Here is a 7,377-nt window from a genome sequence, read left to right as displayed (position 1 = left end):
GATAAATTTAGTGTTGCAAATAATACAATGCGTTTTACCGTGCGAATAAACCACAATGGCGTTTTACTCTAAGATTTTAAGTTAGAGACAATTTTTGAGACTTGAGACGATTTTGCTATTCTTTAAGTGACAGTCTCCAGAGATGTTAACACTTAAATGAAAATAAATATGTCGATAACAAATATTAAATTTTCTATAACATAGTCGAAAAACATAAACAATGTAATAAAAAAATATATAAACGTAATTTTTATACGTATAAAAAATAATATTAAATAAATTTGTGAAATTTAAAGATATATGAAAAGTTTTGTAATTATTAGTATATAAGAAAAGTTTTGTAATTTGAAGCATCATAGTATTATTTTCAATGTAAAATAATTAAAAACATTTAATGATTGAAGCTAAAAGCTTAAATCCTTTTTTATTGGGTATTGAAAGGACAAAAGTGTTTCTCCATATAATAAATAACCACTATTTTGTAATTTTTATACGTACTAAATGTTGGGTGTTGGGTTAATAAATGCCCAAAAATTGTTATTTTGTACGATCTGGCCATAATGGAAAATGTTATAAAAAACGCTTATTTTGAGGCGCTCTACACTGGAATAAGTTGGGCATCCCATTATTCCTGATGAAGAGTGTACCAAGAAAACAAAAAAAAAAAAAATCGGGCTAGTAGCAACGTCCTCTCTTTTCGAACGACAAAACATATTTAACAACCTGGTAGGTACAAATATATTTCTCGACTAGCTCGGAGTATTTGCTAGCTCACATTTGTTCTGGCAAGTTAGATAATAAAATAATATACAAATTAATACATGTATAATTAAATGCAAAACATAACCTATAAGTAAAGAAGCAATAAGAAACATTTTAAACTCTTGCAGTGCAACCGAACATTAAATACTCTTGCAACTTGCAAGATCAAAACCAAGTATTTCCCTGGTTGTAAAACCAATCATTTAGAGCCTGATGGTCGAAAATCTTGATATTAGTTATAAAGGTCAGCCTAGAAATCCAACGCAGGATAACTCTTGGCAACAGGTGCTACTTCGGACTGAGTAGGCAATTGAGAAGCAAAGTCCTCTCTCGACGAACAAAAACCAAACTCTATAAGTCACTCATAATTCCCGTCCTGCTATATGGTGCAGAGGCCTGGACGATGACAACAACTGATGAGTCGACGTCGCGAGTTTTCGAGAGAAAATTTTTGCGAAAGATTAATGGTCCTTTGCGCGTTGGCCACGGCGAATACCGCATTCGATGGACCGATGAGCTGTACGAGATATACGACGACATTGTCATAGTTCAGCGAATTAAAAGACAGCATCTACGCTGGCTAGGTCATGTTATCCGGATGGACGAAAACACTCCAGCTCTGAAAGTATTCGACGCAGTACCCGCCGGGGGAAGCAGAGGAAGGACATCCACTTCGAAGGAAGGACCAAGTGGAGAAGAACCTGGCTTCGCATGGAATATCCAATTGGCGCCACGTAGCGAAAAGAAGAAACGACTGGCGCGCTGTTGTTAACTTGGCTATAATCGCGTAAGCGGCCAATAAAGAAGAAAAAGAAGTTATAAAGGAGCTGGGCCAAGTTTTCGCTCAAATTTATCTATTTTAGACACAAAAATACACTGTTACGAATAAAACACGCTCTTTTATTTTCATTACGATAACTTACATATTGGCCGATATACCCGGTACAAAGTCACCCGGAAGTTCGAAATTCTTTACATTAAGTATATGGGGGCTAAGAGAAGTATTGGTCCGATTCAACCCATTTTTGACATACAGACATACCATTATAAGAGAAGGATTTTCCCTTAATTGCAGTCATATATATCGCACATTGACCGACATTTTCGATCGAAAGTCAACAATAGATATTTGAGTACAAATCAATAAATATAAATAAAATTCAGGTATAACCCTTCTCTGACAATATATGTACATACTATATTTACAAATTTCGAAATTCCGGGTGACTTTGTAGCGCATATATCGGCCTATATGTCTGTTATCTCAATGAAATTGAGACAGCGTATTTTACTTATAACGGTGTATCTTTGTGCTTAAACTATATAAATTTGAGTGAAAACTTGGCCAAGCCCCTATAAACTAAAATCAGAATTTTCGAACATCCGGCAGACTATACTCTATATGATTGGTTTTACACCTTAAAATATTTCCCTAGATTTGATTCTTGCAAGTTGCAAGAGATTAAAATGTTCGATCTTAGCCCTTCCTTACTTGTTTATCAATAGTAATGATATTTCGCGGCTAAAAAGGCAATCTTAAGTATAGGCGATAAAAACGAATTTTGCCTTTGTGTGTTTATGTATCGCACGGAGGGTACTGAGGTTGTCCTTAACCTTGAGATGCTTTATGAACTTTAGCATGTAGGCGATTACTCTGAGGGGTCAGGGGAGCGATGAATATCGTTCGACCATACAATGTTGTGTGAAAGCAGTCGATTTGCGACTTTCTGGTGCAATTATATTGCACAGGAACGATATTTGAGACGTTGGATTGGAGATATACATACATATGTATGTAAGTACTTCTTCCATACATGTGATTGTTTTTTAAACCAGCCTATTACTATTTCAGAGTCGAACCAGAGATATGTATATTTTTAAACTCTTGCAACTAGATGCTACAGAGTATTATAGTTTTGTTCACCTAACGGTTGTACGTATCATCTAACACTAGGCGACATAGATATAGGATTATATATGTATGTATATAAATGAGAAGGATGACGAGAAAAGTTGAAATCCGGTTGACCGACTGTCTATCCGTCCGTCCGTGCAAGCCGTAACTTGTGTAAAAATTGAGGTATCTTAATGAATCTTGGTATGTAGGTTCCTTAGTACAAAAAAAAATTCGAGTTCGTGGATCGGCGTAATCGGACCACTGCCACGCCCACAAATCGCAATTAACCGAAAACAAACTTATAAAATGCCATAACTAAGCACCTAATTAAGATATTAAACTGTAGCTTGGCATAGGGAATCGCAGGACCAACGGGTATCTGTGGGAAAAATTTTTTGAAAAGTGGACGTGGCCCCACCCTCTAATAAGTTAAATGTACATATCTCTTAAACAACTGAAGCTATAGCAACCAAATCAGAAATCGGAGGATAACCCAGCTTACTCCCCATATAACGATACTGTTAAAAACTACTAAAAGTCAATCAATTACTAAATATGCCAGAGATATTAAATTTACCGATGATGGTATGAGAGAGCTTTATGTAAGCCGGTGTAAAAAATTGAACGATGGGTGTGGTAATGGCCACTTTTTGGTGAAAACCTAGGGACCCGTCCAACCGATTTCGACAAAATTTAGTACGTAGCATTATTATGACATATAGTATGTCACACTGTGAAAATAGATGAAATGGGACTACAACAACGGATACTTCCCATATAGCAGAATTCCACTTGATTCATTCAGATACGGTCGACTTAGTGGTCTTGCCTCCGGAAACTACAGATGCAGTACGTAGCACCGAAAACATCGATGAAGAGGGCAAATACTCAACAATAGAAGTGCGTTTGTGTCTCACCAAATAGCTGAGAACATTGAACTATCTTGCGCGTACAATGAAGACAATCCGAATGCATCAGCCGATTTTGACGAGACCGAGAAACATTCTACTGAATTTGAATCTAGTTCAAGTTCGCGTGTGACTTCCAAACGTAGCAGAAAACAAGTCAATCTGTTTGAACCAAAATGGACTAAAGCAAAAAAGATGAAATACTCTCTCTTCCGGTGAACAAGGTGATTGACAAAATGGAAAAAACGTTACAGCAAATATGGTGTGTATTGCAATTTCATGGTCATTTATATTTTCGTGTAGTTCATTTAGTAAGTTTTATCGCGTTGCAGGAGGGTACTCACCAATTCAACTTGTTTATCGATGATGACATAATCAAACATTTGGTTCGATGTATGATGAACTACGCGAAAATCTATCACATCTATGAAATTTGAGATGGATGATGAGGAAATGCGCCGTTTCATTGGAATTTTGTTCGTGACTAGCTACAATACGCGACCGCACATCGAAAATTATTGGTTGTCCCAATCTTCTTTGGAGTGAAAAATCATCCGTGACGCAATGGCTCGTGATCGTTTCAAACTAATAAAGAAGTATTTCCAATGTGTGCGAAAATCATACAATCGATACCAGTGATAAGTTCGAAAAGTGACGCAGTGAAACATTCGTTTGAATAAAAAAATTCATGTAGTTTGGCATATTCTCACACAATTTGTCTATCAATGAGCAGATGATTGCCGTCATTCTTGCAAAATGTTTATCAAAGGAAAGCCCATTCGATTTGGCTTCAATTACTGGGATTTTTTCGTCTGATGGCTATTTGTATTCGTTCATTCCGTATAGGTGCAAATGAGAATCGAGAACCCGAATACATAAACTGCGGCTTAGGTGAAATGGTCTTACTAAAGTTATTGAACCAACTTGACGATCCACGTGAACATTGTGTTGCGTTTGCCAACTTCTTCACTTCTCATAAATTGAGGAGTCACCTCACCTCTTTGGGATATTATGCTACCGGATCTATTCGTGACAATCGTACGAATAAAGCGAAACGTTTCATCATCTAAGAAGAAAGAACGCGGCTGCTTAAACTACACATTTGATCGAAACAATAATGTGCTGATAGCCCGATGGAACAACAATTCTGTTGTGACCATTGCATCGCATCATGAGGCAATTGAACCACTGCATCGTCTGAAGTGATGGAAAGGCGGCAAGAAATATTATGTTGATATGCCACACATCGTAAGAGCATACAATAATCGAATGGGTGGTGTTGATCTCTTCGATAATGCCATGAACAATTATCGAATTCGCGTTCGAGAAAAAAAGTGGTATTGGCCACAGATATCAAATGGATTTGATGCTGCAATGGTGAAGGCTTGGAAAATTCGTTGTGCTCTCGTCAAATATGAAAAGGGAATGTCACGCACCACCGAAAGATGTATTGCACAAAAAATCGAACCATTGGATCAAATACAGTTCCGTATTTACATTGCAGGATGTTTTCCTCGAATGGCAATACCGTCGATTTCGTCTTCAGACACGTTGACTCCACAGTCAACAGCTGTTCGAAAATCCAAAGACGCCGCTCTGGAGAGTGTTCGTAAAGACAAAGTTGGATATGGCATTGACAAATTAGAGAAGCCTCGTCGTTGCCACAAACATTCGTCATATAAATGCACAAAATGCGATGTAGTTCTACATGTTTTGTGTTTCAATCAATTCCATGAAATATAAAAATAAGATATTGAACTTTCAAGAAAAGTTTTTCAAAACTTACTTATGACATGTATATATCTTTTAGTGTAAATCTAATGTAATGTGAAATTTGAAAAATTGAACAAAATAAACGTTTTGAATGATAAACTCTAAAAAAACACTGTTTCACTTTAGTAAGTCTCGTTTTCAGCTGATGGTCGACTTTTCGACCACATTCCCGTGGCTAAACTGCTTAATAAAATCTCAAAATATTTAAAGCATCGAGTTTTTTTCATACTAAGCAGAATATAAAGTTTGAATGAAATCAAAGTGCTGCCGGAAATGAGTTAAAGTACACAAACCAAGGAGGAATTATTATAACGGAATATTGCACGAATAATGTCGGTAGTGTGTGCCACCTTATGACCAAAAATTGTTTAAGTCTAATAAAAACTGTTGAAGCCCCTAGGTACCGAATATTTAGACCCCAGTACCTATAGTTGAATTTTGATCGAAAATGTCGGTCAATGTGTGATATATATAACTAATTTCGATTTCGATTCACATTTGATAATTTCATTGGTGTCACGGAATTTGTTTAGATTTTCGTCTCTCGAACATATGCAAAACCAATATTCGAATCAGCTATTTACTAATGTGACAAAACTTGATTTTAGGAGATAACATTTTTCGAATGAAAAAAGACGCATTTGGGTGTAAGGGGGTAGCCTGCGTTAGAAGCTTAAAAAAATCGATTTTTTTTTGCTTAAATCTCTTTAAAAGTTATCTAAGAATATGTCCCCAATGTTATAGATAGGAATTCGAAATATTAATTTAATTAAGACATTTCGTGTTTTATTCTTATGTTTTCTCCTATAGAAATAAAGATAAATTAATTCGTAACAATAGAATAACTTGATTTCTTAACTTACATTTCAAATCTGTCAGCGACTATCCGATATGTGTACATATATCCTTTTTCGAACATCAAACCAATAATATCTGAATTTATGACACCTACTACTTTTTTTTATCGGTTTCAATTCTGATTCCGACAACTATCAGATTCCACAAAATCTCTGTATATCTAACTCGAATATTTTGAGGTGATACAAACAACCGTTATACTATGTTCGGACCGACATTGAAAACATTTTGAAAACACATTGGTATGTTGTGGAATCTAAGTCGTTCGGACCGACAATGTGCGTTTTCGATGAGTTTTCACTGACAACTATCAATAGCGGCATTCTCTTGCTCTTGCAAGATTGCACGATGACACAAAATGCAAAAATCCTATACCGAAATATGCAAGGCCAAGAGAGCACCCATTGCAGAATCTTGTGATATATGACGGCACGAAAATAAACATGGGTTTTGGTCTGACATATTTTACAGCCATTGCAAATAATTTTCTGCGTGTGTTTGTTGTTGTGCCGTTGTACCAAGAGGAAAATTCTGCAATTTCTGCACCGTGAAAGGTTTTGCAAGAGCAAGAGAATCCCCATAATATGCGAATATCAAGTGACAGCTGTATTTGTATATGGAATGTAAACAAATATCAAGTGACAATTTAGGGTCGGCCAAATATGTCTTCCAAAAACATCGATTAAACGAGAGCAAGTAGTTTTCAGCGAAAACTGTGTTTTCGTTTGACAGATTTTACATAGACGAAAACACAAGTTTTCGTGCGAAAACCAGTTTTTCCCACGAAAACATGTTTTCGTTGTCGGTCCGAACATAGCATAAGGGATAATTCTTCTCTTATAATGGTATGTCTGTATGTGAAAAATGGGTTGAATAGGATCAATACTTACCTTAGTCACCATATACTTAATATAAAGATTTTCGAATTTCGGTGTGACTTTGTACCGCATATATCGGCCAATTTGTGAGTTATCCTAATGAAATGAAAAGAGAGCGTGTTTTTCTCATAACAGTGTATCTTAGTGCCTAAAATAGATAAATTTGAGCGAAAACTTGACCTAGCCTCTATATATGTAACTAATATCAGGATTTTCGAACATCCGGCTGACTTTACTCAATATGATTGGTTTTACGCCTGATAGTATTTCCCTGGCTTTGATTCTTGCAAGTTGCAAGAGT

This window comes from Bactrocera neohumeralis, chromosome 3 (genome assembly GCF_024586455.1).
Source record: "Bactrocera neohumeralis isolate Rockhampton chromosome 3, APGP_CSIRO_Bneo_wtdbg2-racon-allhic-juicebox.fasta_v2, whole genome shotgun sequence".
Classification (NCBI taxonomy): domain Eukaryota; kingdom Metazoa; phylum Arthropoda; class Insecta; order Diptera; family Tephritidae; genus Bactrocera; species Bactrocera neohumeralis.
The sequence above is the reverse complement of the archived record's forward strand: the minus strand, read 5'-3'. Positions refer to the sequence as shown.